Source organism: Canis lupus, chromosome 15 (assembly GCF_048164855.1).
Source record: "Canis lupus baileyi chromosome 15, mCanLup2.hap1, whole genome shotgun sequence".
NCBI lineage: Eukaryota > Metazoa > Chordata > Mammalia > Carnivora > Canidae > Canis > Canis lupus.
This window is the reverse complement of record NC_132852.1, coordinates 44,042,418-44,060,317: the sequence shown is the minus strand read 5'-3', so window position 1 is coordinate 44,060,317 and position 17,900 is coordinate 44,042,418. Positions and strand designations below refer to the sequence as shown.

The 17,900-nt window shown below is 45.1% G+C and overlaps 1 protein-coding gene and 1 long non-coding RNA gene across 10 annotated transcripts in view; both read left to right on the top strand.

Moving 5' to 3' along the window:
- Positions 1-6,345, top strand: part of LOC140604997 (uncharacterized) — a 105,539-nt gene extending 99,194 nt beyond the window's left edge. For 2 of the 6 annotated variants that reach the window (XR_012007790.1, XR_012007792.1), the window contains exons 3-6: positions 274-360; positions 2,711-2,912; positions 3,999-4,107; positions 6,099-6,335. This is a non-coding gene — a long non-coding RNA (uncharacterized lncRNA). Of the gene's footprint in view, positions 1-273; positions 361-2,710; positions 2,913-3,998; positions 4,108-6,098 lie in introns of all 6 variants that reach the window. The other 4 variants (XR_012007794.1, XR_012007793.1, XR_012007791.1 and 1 more) reach the window with 4 other exon arrangements.
- Positions 1-17,900, top strand: part of DPP6 (dipeptidyl peptidase like 6) — an 826,229-nt gene that overhangs the window by 459,877 nt on the left and 348,452 nt on the right. The gene's annotated exons all lie outside the window — the stretch shown is intronic.

The window sequence follows — 17,900 nt, the reverse complement described above, 5'->3', positions numbered from 1 at the left end:
GCATTTCCTCAATGTTTTATATCTTCCTTCCTTCGAAGTAAAGTTACTTTTGGGAGTTCAATGATATGATACTCAAAGGTCGAGTGATTTGAAAGCAACTTCAGCCTTCAGAAGGGGCTAATATGCTTGGTTGAAGCATGGTGTACATGCTAACCTAATATTGCTCATCATTGTGGCAAAAGTATTATAAACATCTACAGATTTGAGTTTGACACTTAGATGTTGGTTTTCACCCATAACAGAATTGAAATAAAGCCTACTTTTCTTCTTTAGCTCACGTTACCTGCTGAATTCATCTTATGTCTCTACTGGGTGGTTCTTACAGGCCTGTCTTATGTCTTCAATTGTAAGCTGTTCCAGGTAGGAAGCCACTTGTCTCTGCTTCTGTGGCCACAGCAGCCTTTGGGCACCAGACATTCATTAGTGGTGGAATCAATGGGATAACCAGGGGTAGCTTTCTAAAGTTAACTCCTAAAGAGTTGATTCACCTTGGCCAAGATCGAACCAGCAGAGTATTTAATAAAGCAAACCTGAGCTATGAGTGGTATGGAAGATCTAAATCTTCCTATAAATCTAAATCTTGCTGTATCTTTTATTCTAAATTATGAGCATTTTGTACTTCATATTAATACTACAGCCAAGTAAATGCACTTAAAAGAAACCTAGATACATGCAGAGCTCTGTATTGCAAACTTTGAATAAGGATGATATGGCAAATGAAAGTGGCAGTTGAGAATTTGGTGTAACTTCTGTTGAGAGATTGTTGTTGAAAATGGGAAAGGATGAATTCTTCACAGAATTTCACAGAATACTTACAATATTATTGCAAAGAAACTTTGAAGTCAGAAATCAGCTGTGACTACTGGCCTCTACAGATAGAAAAATCATTCTAAATTTTTATTTATTCTGAACGTCCCCTTTTTAGCCTAGCACTCCTCAAACAAATTAGACATTTTGCTAATACAGAGTGAGTGATTGAGTATTCAGAGAAGCATCATGTTCCAAAGCTAGAAATAATTCTCAAGAATATCCAGCCTATATCCCCAGATGATGTAGTCCAAAAACATGTGATTTAGGTCTCAAGGACTTGGATTCGGTTCCAAATCTGCCACTTCACATCTGTGTGACCTTGGGCAAGTCATTTAACTCTTTGAGCTTCAGTTTCAGTTTCTTACCCTTGTTTCCATCAAATTCAGTGAACTCTGTGAAACCCATTTGAGCTTGTCAGCGGAATTCAAGCATGAGTAAATTAAAGCCTTTTCCGAAAATTTAGCTGAACAACTATAGGCTGGTCAGCTGGGTCTGGCACCTGGCTCTGCAGTCACCTACTCTCCACACCTTTATGCATTGAAGTCGCAGTGACTCTGCTGCTCAGGTGTTGGAGGGTTCCGACAGTAGATGGTAGTACTCTGGAGCAGCGTCCCTGAGGGACAGCCCTGTGCTGTGACTCCCTTCTGTAACCCGTTCTAGGGACTTCATCCTGTGAAGCGAAGCAAACAAGGCAGGTTCACAGCATATGGCAACACGGGGACTGTCTGTTCACACTTTATAGGGAAGATGTGGAATTGTCATCGTCAAAGATATGGAAACAAGTCCCATAGTCTCGAGGCTGCACTCGAGTCCTGGCCAAGATAGCGTTGACCCTGAGCACTTGGAGCCCCTGCTGGAAGTCGGGGGGCACTGATGTAGGGGCAGCAGCTCCTGCCATTTGCAGAACCTCTGGATGTCTCTCCGGTGAGGAAGAGTGGCACCAAACATCTCGGGCCGCGGGGGCAAGTGAGGGCAGGGCCTGCCATCAGCCGCTCAGGGATGTGGAGCACGGTGTTAGCACACCTGGCGTGACTGTGGTCCTCTCCAACGTGGAAGGAGTTCTAGCCAGGGCTGTGTCCTGGAACTTTCTCACAGTCCCAAAGCAGATGCAGTCACAGGCCTGTGTCCGTCACCCTGAACTCGGGGCTCTGGGCTGCTCCACTCACCCAGGCCCCGGCTGCGCCCACAGTCTCAAACCCTTTTAAACAGCCTGCTGCATCCCACCTCTGGCCAGTGTGCTTTTCTGGAAGCAGACAGCACTGTGCCGCTGGGTTCGCATAATGAGGCAGGTCACTAAGGAAGTGCCAGTGCTGTGGAGTGACTGCACTCCCGCTGACCTGAAGGTCATGACAGAGGTACACCGCAGGATTCTTTTCCTGTGGTGACATCTACTAAGGGGCCGTATTCATGATTGCCCACCCTGCACCAGGCATTCCAGACACTCTGTCCATGTTGCCTTCCATCCTCCCTTCACTATGGCATCAGGTCTTGTCCCCACACACCACCAGGAAAGCCGAGCCCCCGAGTGTGATGTACAGTCACCATTAGGGACTGAATGTTTAAGGGTGTTGAAATCTAATCCCCAAAGTGATGGCATCTGGATGGGGGCCCTTTGTGGGTAATTCGTGCCATTATAAGAAGAGGCCAGAGGACTAGTTCGCACTGGTCCTGCCCTGTAATGACGCAGCAAGAAGACAGCTGTGCGTGAGGCAGGAAGCAGGCTTGAACCTGGACCCCAGCCTTGTTGGCGCTCTGATCCCAGGCTTCCAGCCTCCAGAACCATGAGATGTTGATCCGTATTGTTTAAGCCCCTGGTCTATGATACTTTATCATAGCAGTGGAAGCAGACCAAACTAGTAATGTAAGTAGCAAAAGGTAGAGTTAAATCTTTTCCATTCAGGAAACAAGCAGTGACTGTCAACGAGGTGAAAACACCACGGACTCTGGTCCTACAATGATGGATCATGATGAGGCCCTGCCCCCGGCATGCGTGCTCTCTCTAGCACTCAGGAGGAGACGGGCCACCACGTTTCCAGACAAGGAGACACATCTCAAGAGGGAAGTGCTGATGAGATCCAATGAGAAATAACCGGGAAGAAAGAGTATGTTAATCCACTCTTGGGGGATAGGGATGGATGGGGTGTAGAGGGGCAGAGACGTTTGCACTGGGCTGTGAAGATGAGGTGGCTTTGACCATGTGGAGATGAGCAGGAAAGTTTGCCAAGGTTTGCAGGTGGGCAGGAGCCAAGGCCTGTTCCTAGGGAAGGATGGCACTCTGAGAACAGCTCCCAAGGATACTTGCTAGTAGCCAGGAGACATCAGGTGGGAAATGCCCATACGTACCCCACAGATGCAGGGGTACAGGCAGCATATGGGAGGAGGGAGCCTGTGTCCCACTTCGGGCTGCTGCAGCAAACCTAGGCCCCCCAGCTCCCATCCTGCACTCCTCTGGGGCCCCGCAGGAGACAGTCCTGCCCTGCAGAGGTCGCTTCGGCAACTCTTCAAGGCCACAAGTTCAGTGTTTTCAGATGGTTTTTGGAGTCAACACATAACATCAGGCTCTATTTTTCTTCTTCTTTTTTTTTTTTTTTGTTTTTTGTTTTGTTTTGTTTTGTTTGTTTTGTTTAAAGGTTTATTCATTTATTTGAGAGAGAGAGATAGAGGGAGCCCGTGAGAAAGAAGAGCAGAGGGACAGGAAGGGAGAAACTCACGCAGATTCCATGCTGAGCACAGAGCCCAATGTGGGGCTCCATCCCATGACCCTGAGATCGTGACCTGAGCCAAAGCCAAGAGTCAGACCCTTAACCGACTGGCCACTCAGGCGTCCCTAACTTTTTAAATTCAGTTCCTTTCAGTTGGTATTTAAGACCTCTCATTTCTTTCAGAGTCTGCCCCATGACCCAGGACAGGCTCCAGCTCCCCTCTTAGCTCTGTCCCCTGCGTGTGCAGGCGAGGCCCTCACTCCCATGTCCCAATATCAGTCCTGGCTAGAAACCAGATCACATCTACTGCAGGCCTCTCCACCTCTCCACTTCCCTGGGAAGGGAAATCGGGATAATAATAGGCGTGTGTCTACCTAAAGTGGTTTCTGCTAAGTACTTCAACGGATGAATCCCTGAAATAATGGTCCTAGCAGTTTAACTTCTCAGGTTAATGTGCAATGATATTTAGGTTCCTGTGAATTCCAGGTGCTGCGCTGGATGGGTTTCTGGAGCAGCGATCATTTGGTGATTCCCTTGAAAATTGCCTTCACAATGCTGCCGTTGTACAAGAACAGAGCATCCACACTTTCTGGAGGTGAATGTCCACACCTCCCCTTAACGGCAACCACCATTCATTAGTTCTGAAATCACAGCTCCGAGTCCCTTGCTTAATGTGTCTCCCAACATTCTGGGGGAAACGGGGGCTAATGTGGGAAGATGAGGTAATCCTTTATAAGGATACCCTTCTTTCTTAACATCTATCTGAGGACTTTGAGAAGAAAATATTTATACTCTTTTCAATTGGGAAAGAAAGTGCTCTTGCTAGTGTGCTTCATCCTGTTTAGATGAACAGCCTTTTAGCAGCCACAGCAGATTTTATAATCCGTTTGAGTTTTTACTCATTCATTCATTCACCAATAGGTTTGTTGATCTATTTAATGCTTATGTATGATGAGCTTGGTTTTAAACTTCAGTGCGCTAAAGCATGCAAGACACAGAAGTGGGCACAAAATGTAGTGAGTCTTCTGCTAGTGATGTTACTGATCATGCAAAATATTTCTGACGAGGGAGATAGAAGCTGCATGGGGTGAGAGCTGCTTCTTATGAACTTGCGCTGATACTGTGGATACATGAAGCCAGCTGAGGGCCAGGGTTTTGGCATTGGTGCTATTAAGAGTACAAGCCAGAATTCTGTGCAGGCGTGTTTCCACACCATCCTATAATATGCCAGTGAATAGAATTTTGCATCTGAAAACCTTCCATCGCAAACCCTTTTGTGTGTGTTGTGGAGAATGGAGAATATAGACTTGGAGTTTGTGTATCAGTCATCCATAGACAGTCCCACTGATATTTTCAATAGGTAGAAACCATTTGTACCTCATGATGTTCTAATCTCCTGAGCAGGAAGATCAAGCTTTCCTTAAAACCTCTTTGGTTAATAACCATCCAAAAAAACAGTTAAGGTTTCCCATCTGCCAGAGGGAAAAATCAGGCAGGAAAATAGAAGGTCTCTTCCAAGTTTCAAACAAACCAGTGTCAGCACGCCTTTCTGGCTGTATAAGTTATGGGATTAAAGAAAAGTGCATTGTAATCGATGAGTAAAACAGTTATTCGTTTAGGATGTATGGGAGACACTCTATGTATCACTATGGTATTAGGTTCCCCAGAGGGACTGCCTGTGTAATCAGGAAGGGGACAGTCTCCGCCCATGGCTACCTGGGTGTCACCTTCCCAAATGCTGCATCACCTCATTACAGGAGCAGCAAACTCCCTGGACGGCCTGTCAGTCAGAGACACGGCAGGAAACCTTATCTAACTCGGGTGGTTCAAGAGACGGTCAGGAAGGACATTTGCAGAGGTGTGGGCAGGGTCACGGGAGCGTCAGAGGCAAGGCCCCCGCCCCCCCGCCATGGTAGCAGCACCCCTGATGAGCACCAGCTCCGAGCCAGGATGGAAGGAGCCAAGAGTTCCCCTTGGGGCCAAGAGTTCCCCTTGGGCGGGCAATGCGATGGAGGCCGCCTCCTCCTACAGGCCTGGCATCGGGGGTGGGAGCCCCGCAGAAGAACTCCTGGCCCAGACTCCCCTCCTGCCCAGCCTTACCTACGTGCCTCCCATTGGCCCACCCCGAGCCCCTGCAAGAATGGGCCACCCGGCCCAGCAGAGAAGGTGCGGGAGGAAGCTTGGGAAGGTGCCACTGACCCAGCACAAAGCATAGTGGAGAGAAGGGGTGGCCTAATGGTGTCGCAGCTCCAGAGGCCTCGGTCAGGGTCCCAGATGGCCCAGGACAGGAATCTGCATGTTAAGGGGCCCAGGGTCCCAGCACACTTTCATTGTGTCATTTCGAGAATTTACACGAAGTTTTTTCGAGTGACTTTCTCACTGTATCAACTGGTTTTCTGCTGTCCTAGAGACTAGATAATTATTATTTCTTTTGTCTGAGAATCTTTGGATGGCTCCATGTGGAGATGTTGGTCCCATCAGGCTTGGGCCAGTTTCTGCAGTCGGTAGACTCGTGACTGTGGCATTTCTACAGGTTCGATGCATTCCAGTGCATTCTAACAAGATCCCCATGCTTGCTTCCTCCAGGTTGCCACCAGGTCCCTTCACCTGTCACTGAATATCCCAAGTCAGACAACTACTTCTGCTTTTCCTTTCATGTTGACGAGTGCCGCAGCTCCAACACACGCCTGGGGTCTCCTCGGCATAAACTGTGCTCGTGTTTCCTCAATACATTTTACCTGTGACAATAAAGGTGTCCTTAGGGTTTCTCTGACTGCAATATGTAAGGACAGTGGGTCGTGAAATCTAAATTTAAACTGACCTCCTCCGACTGACTTATTTCACTCAGCATTTGGGGAATATAAATAATAGTGAAAGGGAATAAAGGGGAAAGGAGAAAAAATAAGTGGGAAATATCAGAAAGGACACAGAACATGGAAGACTCCTAACTCTGGGAAACGAACTAGGGGTGATGGAAGGGGAGGTGGGCAGGGGGTGGGGGTGACTGGGTGACGGGCACTGAGGGGGGCACTTGACGGGATGAGCACTGGGTGTTATTCTGTATGTTGGCAAATTGAACACCAATAAAAAATAAATTTATTATTTAAAAAAAGTATAAAAGAGTTACCCATATATAAAAGTATAAAAGTACCCAACATGCATCAGAGTGTAATCAATAAATGTGTCTGAAAAAGGAAAAAAAAATTAGTTTAAACTGACCTGGTTTCAGTGGAGTAAAACATAAACAGTGTGAATCTGGTGTAGAGTCTGAACTCACCTGTCGCATTCCTTTTTTTTTTTACATTTTTAAAATTTAAATTCAATTCACCTGTCCCATTCCTGATGCGTGCACCTTGCGGGTAGCCGGGATTTGCTGTTGCCAATGCAGAACAGGTGTCAGTGGGAATTAGGTGAGACAACCTTGCAAGCAGCCTCCAGGCTCCCTTCCTTCCCAGTGCACAGGGGTGACTCTGCAGGAGGTAAGGCCCCGCCTGTGGGTCCAGACTGTGAGGTGTCCTCCTCACCATGCGCTCCCCCCCATGGGTTCTTCCTCCTGAGCCTTTGGGGTCAGCATGGTCTTTCCAGTGCTGCCTCGGTGCACCCTACCTTCTTCCTGCTTTTGCTCTTCCCCACCTTTGCTCACCTGTGCTGGGGCGGGGTTTCCATCATGAGCGTTTTCTAATCAAAGCACCGTTATCTTCTGGTCTGCAAAGTATGTCTGCAGAGAGATGATGAATTCCCCACTAGGTATCTGCGTCTCTCCAGCATTTTGTTAGATTTTGTTTGTTTATTTGAGAGAGAGAGAGAGAGAGAGCGCACACAGGCTGGGGGAGGGGCAGAGGGAGAAGCCAAAACCTGCTGAGCAGGGAGCCTGACATGGGACTCGATCCCAGGATCCAGGGATCATGACCTGAGCCGAAGGCAGACCCTTATCAGACTGAGCCACCCGGGTGCCCCTCTTCAGCCTTTTTGATCAGCACCGGTATAAACCATGATACTTGTTTATTGTTGTTGCTCTTGTGCTCATGGCTGTTCCTGAGAGGAGAGGTGTGTGTGTAAATCCTGGATTCCAAGGCTGTTAAGGGCTGTGAGAGAGTGTGGTCAGGGGCTTTGAGAGAGAGTGAGCAAGAACGCACTGGTCTCTCCAGCCAGGACCAGCCCCAGGAGGCAGGGACCACACAGAGCCGTGCTTTCCGTGTGGCTCTAATATCCGGTTCCTCCGTCCAATTACCATCTTTTGTTGTGCTTCTAGCACCTTTATGAAAAAATAAGCACCACCAATAAGGAAGATGAAGTAAATGAGCCAGTAAGACAGAAAATGGGGGTGTGCGTCCAACGGGCTGACGTGATGAATATCGATGGCCGTGTGTCAGTTGCTAAATGTTATTTAAAACGTGTTCTCGCCGTCTTAAAGTCCTGTGTTGTCCTCCTGAATATGGAAATACAATGATTAGAAAGCTGTTTTACCGTCCTGAGATATATGCACCATTGATTTTGTAATTTGTTGCTACCTTCTACTTATAGTAAATGGTCCATGATACATAAAAGAAATTTATGTCAGAGCTTTTCACGGAGAATAAATATTAGAAAGAAAATACGTTTAGACAATAGACTGGAGCAGTGGAATGGGGAGATCCTATGCTTGGGTTTGCGTAGTTCGTTTTCTCCCGGTAATTTTAATAGTTGCTATGTGAATATTTTACTTTTTTAGGGTATTTGATTCCATCTTGTTCTGATAATGGGTACATTTTAAGGCACAGCGGGGCCGAGTTACAGATCTGGGTCATTTGCAGTGCACTTTCTCTGGTGTCAATCAACAAATAAATGATTGCTTGCTGCCTTCTAGGAGTTATTAAAGGTGGCTTACAGCATCCTTCAGTGACGTCTTATTGCATTTTGGACTAAACATTAAATACGCGGCGTTGTCCACAAGGCAGGTTTCAGGGGTTCCACCCCACCGGGCCTCATGCCAGCCTCACTGTGTGCCCTCACAGTGCAAAACCCTCCCAGCTATTACCTGGCCTCGCTCCTGCACATCCCTCAGAGTAAATCCCACTTCCTCCTAGAGCCCTCACCTCCCTCTTGGTGCCAAATCAATATTGGCACTCCTCCCATCCTTTTATGCCCTGTAGCACCCTGACTTGCTCTCATCTCATGGTGGCATTGCAATGGCCTGCTGTCTCTCTCTCCTACTGGGATGAACACAGGGACGTGTCCCTTTCCTTCACGGCTCCTGATCCATGCTTATGCTCACAGTTGCTGCCCCCCCGCACACAGTCGACCTTTGCCACTGCAAGATAGTACAGTCCAAAAACTATATAATGTGCAAACCTAGAACCTGAATGAGCCCCTGTAAGCTCTCTCTGGGTGGAGAAAGAGCATATTGCCAGCACACCTGAAGACCCTTCACCTCCCCTCTCCTCTGAGCTCTGTGGCATCCTGGATTTTATGGAAACTCCTTTCTTGCTAGTCTTCTTAGACTTAAGTGTGAACCCTTTGCTTATACTGTAGACTTGACCATTTTTCAATTTTATATAAATGAAATCATTCATCATATATTCTTTATGTCTGACCCATGTCCCTTAAAATCATATCAGTGAGATTCATTCATGCTGTGCATGTGTACAAATGGATATTTCTATTGAAGTATAACATTCTGTTATATGGCATATAACACTGAGGTGGGCAAAATAAAGACTTCCCCAAAATGCCTGTGCCCTAATCTTCAGAACCTGTGAATGTGTTAGGTTACATGTCCAAGGGGGATTCAGGTTCCTGATGGGATTAAGATTGCTAATCAGTAGTATTTCTGTGGCCAATTAATTTCCCTGATGCTATGTATCTTTCCATTAGACTGAACTACATGAAAATGCCAGGATTAGGCTATTTTTTGATTACAGAAATACCTGTCAAACATGGATCCACTGAATAAACCCCATTCTAGGCCAGCTGTAGTTTAAAAATACTAGAGCTTTCTTTTTGAGGAATTTGATACCTAAATTAGTGAATACCTGCAGAAGACCCCATCCTTGTCAAGACTCTTGTGAACATTATGTTGTACCAACTGTCTTGGCTGGCGTTTGCTTCGGCTTGAATCAGCCCCCTCCAGTCACAGAGGGGGCTACACTCCAATGCTGATAGATAGGCGATGGCAGGTGTAGACTCTTGAGGATCTCCCAAGGTAATTGCTATATTTCACTCAGTTTTGCTGGAAAGAGAACTATACATACTGGTGGAAAACCTGATCTTTTCAAATAAAATGATATGTCAGATTAGCAAATGCATTGTTGTGAAATTATAAACCACCTGAGTAGTTAGAATTTCCACCTGGGTTTTGAGTGTAGGGTTGGCCAGAATATGCCACAAAAACTAGGGCAAGTGATTTCACAAGTGAGCACGGACTGCCTTCTTGGAGATCGAACACCACAGGAGTCCATGTGCTCGACTGGGTGTCTTCACCACCCGGGGTCCAGCTCCTTTGTTCTCAAGCTTGAGAGATACACTCAAACTCCTTTAAGTAAAACCGGAGATAAGATATCTCTTAAAGAAACAGGAATGTCTTATTAAACCTAAGGGGAAAATTCCTTCAGGCCTCGGGAGGAAAATTAAGTCAAGAAATGGAAAACCAGGAGGGAGCCCTCTTTCTTTGCCTTTTGTCTCTGCTTCTCCAGGTCACCAGTTCCTTCTCCTCGTTTTGTAAAAGCTACTCTATTACCTCCTGAATCCGTAGGCCAGGTGCAAATAGGAACTTCTCCTTCCCCCTCTGTTCTCAGGTGTCATGACAGTCAGCTCAGTAAACCTGGAGACTTTGGTCCTACACTGGGAAACCTGGAGTGGGCTTCTGGCCCAGGCAGTCCATCTTTGTGTCTGCAAAGGTGAGGGCGGGGCTCCCAGGGCAGAAACACGGCTCTGACACCCATGGGTAGGAGAGGATGGCAGTGGAGACCACTGCCACGCCTTACATTTTTCATACAGAAAGCTTCTGTGCTGTGCTGGAACATTCCATCAGGGTGGCAAGCCCCTTTGAAAAACTGAGCTCAGATTATTTCTGTGGCTGCCGTTAAATTGCTGGTAGTTATTGCCTTTGAGGCTTGTTTGAGTTACTTAATATTTATTGGGAGCCTGAGGGGCTTTTTGACATTGGGAAGTTGAGCTTGCAAAAATGCTGCCCAGTGGAGGAAATCCGTCTCAAAATTGCCTGTGAGTTCCAGTGAGTCTCCTCAAAGATAGCCCCTATCTGGAGAAGATTAGAACACATCGTTCTCACCCACACTGATGTGGAAGATGCAAATGTTCGATTTTAAATTCCACGACTCACTTCCATAGCCAGAGTCTCACTGAAAGGGACTTCCCTTGAGCCTGATATATTGCAAAACTTCCTCGACTATGATCAAGTCACAGCACCATTTGCTTTTGGTGATTTATGCACCATGATTCCTTTAAAGTATTATATCAGGGATCCCTGGGTGGCGCAGCGGTTTGGCGCCTGCCTGCCTTTGGCCCAGGGCGGGATCCTGGAGACCCAGGATCGAATCCCACATCGGGCTCCCGGTGCATGGAGCCTGCTTCTCCCTCCGCCTATGTCTCTGCCTCTCTCTCTCTCTCTCTCTCTCTCTCTCTCTATCATAAATAAATAAAAATTAAAAAAAAATAAAGTATTATATCAAAATAGATCCAAGAGAGCCTGAGCTCTGAAGGTAAGAATAACTTACATTTTGAATTAATTTCACAAAGAATCTATTAGGCACAGTCAATTACACTCAAGAGCCTAAAATAATTTGAGCTCTGGTGTTGAATTTAAAATTAAAAAAAAAAATAAAGAAATTTTAGAAGATATATAATTAATAGAAATTTGCTTGTTTTGTTTTGTTTTGATCTCCCAAAAGGGCTGATGGAGCAGGAGCTCGCTCTGCACACCCAGTCCTGCTGATCGGCAGGTATGAGGCTGACAGCTGCCTCTGTCATGGCCATACATGGGTCTCAAAGGACTGTGCCCTCAGGCAGTCACAAAAAGTCATATTGTATAAAATAGTCAACTTCAGAAGTTCCCAAACTCATAGAAGAAAAGGGGAGTTGATCCCCAAAGTTGACTTTGTATAAGGCAAATAGAGTAGGTGGCAGAAAGCCTGGAGGACTTGACTAGTGGGACAGGGAGGAATGTGGTGTGAGAAGTCAAGGGGAAGAGAGGCCCCTGAGAGTGTGTCTGACAGTCCTGCGGAGTACCAGCTTCTTTCCACTAAGATCGTAATGACTCATAATTAACTGCCGGTCCTCAGCAGTAGGGCCTGTCAACCAAATTTAATTTCTAATTAGTGAAATCAGTACAAGTTTTTGAAGGGTAAGACTCCCTCTGTCACCACCAGTGCCACCCCCCCACTCACACTACGTTGGTTGCTCCCATCTTTCCAAAATGGCTGCTCAAACAACCCCAGTCCTACAGCCAATCTCAGGGAGTAGGCATCAATGAGTACCTCATGACCCAGGTCCTATCCATTCCGTACACTCACAACTAGTGAAAGCATCTTAAGTACTTAGGAAACACTGCACAGCAGTCCCAGGGGAGGGGAGCATGTCAGGGAGCAGAACAGTCTCCCTGCTCAGAATACACAGAGCTTCCCTGGATGGTAGGCCCTGGCCCGGCCCCTCGCATGCTGGCTTGGATCTTCTATTCCAGCTGGAATTGTGAGGCCATATGAGCTGCTCCGTGTGTATCCTCTGGAAAGTTTTTAAACTATCAATGATCTGGTGATGTTCTAGAGAAGGCCTCTTTCAGTTTGGGGAGCTACAGAGAGTCTTCTCATCTTAGTATACTTCTGAAAGCTGCCTGGGTGAAGAGGAGATTGATTGGCTCAAGATGGACTATTGTGAAAAAAATAATTGAATTCATTTCCTTCCTCCCTGGTGAGTGGGCCATCTGGTCGACCCTGCCACCTTTAGCAAAGGGAAATAAAGTGCACAGTTGCCAGCTGTCCCCACCAGGGCTGGCAGGGCCTGGGCCTTTGCTGTCAATGCAGTCCCTGCTGTCCTGCTGCCACCCTGATTGCTCCTGCATCTGCAGATTCTTGCGCTGATCTTCTGAGGTAGCCGGGCTCCTTTAGGAAGAGACCTTAGTGAGACCCTTTCTCTCCTCACTTCTGCTGGAAGTGAGACCCCTCCCATCTCGTTAGCTGTGTGTGGCTATACATATGTTGTGGAAAACAAACATGCTACAAGGTGTGCCCAGAACCTTCGAGGTGGGTATTGCTTGGGGAACATGCTCTTCAACGTGTGGGGACATGGCTGGGGCCTGGATCACCCTATCGTAGGGACCCAACAGATGCCTATTTCTGCTCCTTAGAGCTCAGACATGGCCAAAAGAGATGTGATTCTCTGTGTTTATGTTCTTTATAACATATCAGAAACTTGATGTGCTTTTGAGTTCTTCCCATAGTGTCTGTTAAATGGTACTAAAGCATAATTTGGTAGTGAGTAGTGACAGCAGTAAATCGTAAAGCAACAGCTTACCTTTGTATAAATGCTATGAATTCTAGTGTGCTTCCAAACACACTTGCATTTGGTCCTAACACCCAAGCACTGGATTCCTTTTGTCTTCCACTTCTTCTTTGCTTTCTTTTTTCCACACCCTGGTAGCCTTCAGCTTCTCTAATTTCTAAATAATCACCTCAGACTTTTCTTGAGAATCTCTACTCCTTATCATAAAGCACAAGATGTGATAAAGTCAGCAAGGGGATTCCGTGGGAGAGAGGAAACTCAGGCCAGGGTGAGGCATGTGGGGTTTGAGCACTGATGGAGAGGGCCTGGTAGACATGCACGGTGACACCCCACCCCCCTTAATCCATGCACAGAATACTGCACATCTTCAATTATAATTTTAATGTATGAGTCTTCCATTTCAGTTGTACAATTGGCACATAAAATATCAAGCTCAAATCACAGATTACTAAGATAATAATGGTCTAAAAACATGAATTTTATACTTAAAACAACCTAGGAAAAAGGTTGAGTTTGTTTCTCATCCATTTGGTTGGGTTTGTTTTCTTTTTGCCTGAGTTAAGAGTAAGTGTGAGCAACAATTATATCACTAGGGACAAGGCAATTGCCAACTCTAGATGTCAGTTTGCATTACATCTGTTAGGACCGAGCGCTATTTATGGCATCATCAGTGGAGCTGGGCTTGTATTAATGCTTTGCTTTCCGCATCAGTCAACAATAGCTTTTCTTCCAGTGGTGCCAGCAAATAACAAAGTTACTTCTCATAAAGGCATTCATATGTCTGTTCTTCCATTCAACGTACAGTCCCCGAGCGCTGTGGTGTCCCAGTTCTATACCAGGCATCAGGAATACGAGCACACCAGGTAGCTTGGGGCCTGGAGATGACACAGGCATTAAAAACATAATTCAATAGTGCAGTAATGTTACAGAAAAGCATTTACAAAGTGTTACGGTTGTGTCCAGATGGAAGAACAATGAACTCTGCCTGCAAAACCAGGCATGGCTTCCCAGAATGTCAGAGATATGCCTCTGAGCCACGAGCTTTGTTTCTCACAGTTCTGGAGACTGGAAGTCCACCCTCCGGGTACAAGTGGCAGTGTCTTAAGGGCCCTTCCTCTTTAGGTTGCTGACAGCGCCTTCTTGCAGTGGCCTCTCACGTGGTCTTTCCTCCATGCGTGTGGGTACAGAGAAGGCAAGCTCCCTGGTGTCTCTCCTTATAAGGACACTCATCCTGACCTGAGGGCCCCATCCTCATGACCTCCTGTAACCCTCATTACCCCTCAGAGGCCCTCCGTCCATGTACCATCTCACTGGGGGTTTGAGCTTCCACATGTGAATTTAGGAGGGACACACACAGTTCAGTCCATGACAGCCTGACATCCTTCCTCCCAGTCCCATTCCTTGTGGTTTCTGTTCAAATGTCACTTTATTAGAAAATCTCTCTGACCTCCTTATATACAAACAGCTCACAGGATGCATTCCCTCCTTAGCCCCCCTCATTCTGCTTTTTTCTTCTCTTGGTGGGTTAGCCGTTTATTGTTTGTGTCCCATCCCTGCACCAGAATACAAGAAAGGAAATATGGAAAAATGAAAGCCATTCAGCTTGCTGGCTAGATAGCAGTGTAGTCTGTTTCGTTCACTGCTATACCCAAGGTCCTTGGGGCAGGGCTGGCAGGGGAAGTGCTGGATAGACATGTGTTGGATGGATGGATGGATAGATGGATGGATGGATGGATGGATGGAAGAAAGGAAGGAAGGAAGGAAGGAAGGAAGGAAGGAAGGAAGGAAGGAAGGTAGGTTTGATCACCTGGTTACACCAAATGGTTCACTATAGACATGCTTTTCCATTTTACTGAATCTCTGAGGTATGCATGGGGTACCAAACAGAGCAGAGAATGTATTATGGTCTCATTTTCACTATTCTAGGCAAAATCATATAATTCTGCCAAGAAATGCACTACTGAAGCTTAACATTTTAGGGGATAATTTATTAACTTGTCTTGTCCTTCATGGGAAGCAGGGTCAGTTCTACTTAAATTCTCAATAAGTCAGCTCCTGCAAGTTAAAATGAGGAAGTCGTTTGAATATGGGAAGCCAAATGAGATGTTCAAAGAAGCACATATAAATCCAAATTCTAACTCAAAAATCATCTCTGTGCTCTGGTTACACCCATGTAGAAATTAAATGTGCATATAGACCATGACTGGAAAGGAAAATGGGGAAAATGAAAAGCTTTGTCATCTTGGATTAGCAAGATTATTCATGATTTGTTTCCTCTTTAATTTGTTTCCTATTAGTATTGTTACAGTAGTGTTTGTGTAACTTAAAAAAGAAATTTCTTGTACTGTGAAAAGTGAAATTTGGCAAATGAAAATGGAATTTAATTAAAGAATGTCTGCTTTCATGTGGGTAAAATTGCCCTGCTTTTTAAATGCGTAAGAATGCTGCCTGAAAGGCAATATGGTGCATCTGTCTTCAAGAAATGGTGTCATTGGGGTTCATTCGGGTACCTTGGTGGTTCAGTTGGTTACGGGTCTGATTCTTGGTTTTCATCCAATTAATGATCTCAGGGCATGAGATTGAGCCCTGCTTCCCGCTCTGTACTGAGCATGGAGCCTGCTTAAGATTTCTCTCTCTCCCTCTCCCTCTCTTCCTCCCCCTACCGAAAGAAAGAAAGAGTGCCTTTGACCCAGAATCACTTCACTTGAGTGGGCTATGCTGTCAGTGCCTGTTTGGGTATCTATGGTACATCTCAGGATATATATATACACTGAACTGGTTTTCTGTGCATAGTATTTTCTTAGTCCAGTGAACAGGAGGAAGCAGAGTCTTTGTCCTCTTTCCAGAAGCCCTTGCCTCCCATTCATTTTCCACCCTTGAGTAGCAACTTCACAGCTTTGCATCTCTCTCTTCCATCCTATACATGTTCATAAAGCTTTTACTCTGATTGGACATTTTTAAGATCATTTATTTCCACCTTCCTTTCTGGAGGATTGGATCTCCAGGATCCCCGTTAGGTGTTCACCATCCTGCACACTTCCTGAGGAAGCCCCTCATCCTATTGTGGGGCAGTATTAATGGTTGGGAGTTTTGAAGGTGTACTGAAACACGATTCTACCTTCTGGAGCTGTACAGAGTAAGTTTCCTCTCTCTTCCATGTGATAGTTCAAGTGGATAAGACTTGAGGCTGAATGTCCTTCACATGACATGTTTTACAAACGTTTCCATCTTCTGGTTATCTTGGCAGACATTCTGACACCATCTAGCCTAGACCTGGACATCCAGGCCAGGACACATTGTAGATGTGTTTGGCCTGGTAAGGGGACCACTGAGTCTCAGAAGGACTTCTGTCACTGAAACATGGGTTCGTACACTTCTGCAAGTAAATCAGCTATGCTACTAGCTCATCGGAACTTGACACAAAGGAAAAGTCTTAGGCTTCTTTGGGCAAATAAACTTTGACCAGTGTATTTAATAGATGTGTTTAAAACATTTTAGAATTTTAGAATATTATTAAAAACAAGATTCAAAAGATATCAATTGTTTGAGCTGATGAAGATAATAATGTTAATTTTATCATCCTGGATCTTGAATAAGGTTTGGGGTTTGGTCCTGAATATTAAAATATTCTGGTTTGATTATTACCCTGGGATTTAATATAAGCAGTATTTGAGAAATGCCAACTAGGGAAGTGCCTTGGTGGCTTAGTCACTTAAGCCTCTGACTCTTGCTTTCAGCTCACGTCATGATCTTAGAGTCAAGATCGAGCCCCGTGTCACATAGAGCTCCACATTGGAGTGGAGCCTGCTTAAGATTTTCTCTCTCCTCTCCCTCTGTCCCTCCCCTTCCATTTGCACACACACACTCTCTCTCTAAAAATAAAAAGAAAGAAAGAATAAAATATCCACTAGGCCCTACAAGAGATTATTTGTACTACATTGTTCATATGAAGAGTACTACTTCAAGATTTATACTATTCATGAATTTGGTGAATTTTCAAGTTTCCTTTGTAAACTTGGGCAAAGGGAAAAAGCTACTGAATCAGTAAAATCTGATCAGTTCTCCTTTGTTATTTTTTCTTGCATTGAACACTATCCATTCAGAAATGAGAGCAACTCAGTATTGGTTTTTGTCATTTTTAAGTGCTAAAAAGCCACTTCTTAATAGATCAATTCTGGATAGCAAATAAGGAGATTGGTTGAAATTTCTAAATAACTATAAAATTCTTTCTGGCTAAGACCATAGTGGCCCTCAAATTTTTCTTAATTTGATAACCTAGAGAGCCAATATTGAATATTTGCATGTCAATTATTAATTATTTGCCATCCTACATTTAATATTACCTTTGATTTGCAGAAATTTGCCACGTTCTAATGAGCTTTTAGTTTTGGATGAAGCTGTATTTGGGTATTGCATTATCAACTTTTTTGAAGCCATCTCTATTCTAGTTCATCTTGACTTGAAATTAATATTAGTTATAATTATGGGCACTATAAGAGAGAGTATTTTGTGGTCTGTGTATGGGCAGAAGGAGCAGTAGACCATTTTCAGTGTGACCATATGTCTTTATTTGCCAAGGGGAATGACAGTTGCTCTTCTACAATTATGGTCATTATTATAAATAAAAACTATTGTATTTATTAATTATTAACTATAAATATTAACTCCTTTGTCTCTCAAGGAATCCCAGGTTGGAGTATAAATTATACAAGCACACTGATGTGAAAGGGATTGAAAGTTGATTTCAGCAACCAGTATCCCTGATTAATTTCCTAGATTTATCTGACCTTTAGCACACTTCAGCAACGTCTCCAGATTCTTTCTCCCATCCCTAACTCCTGCTGCAATGCAAACACAGCTCCTTGGAGGGACTAAAATCTAGAATACGTATAATTT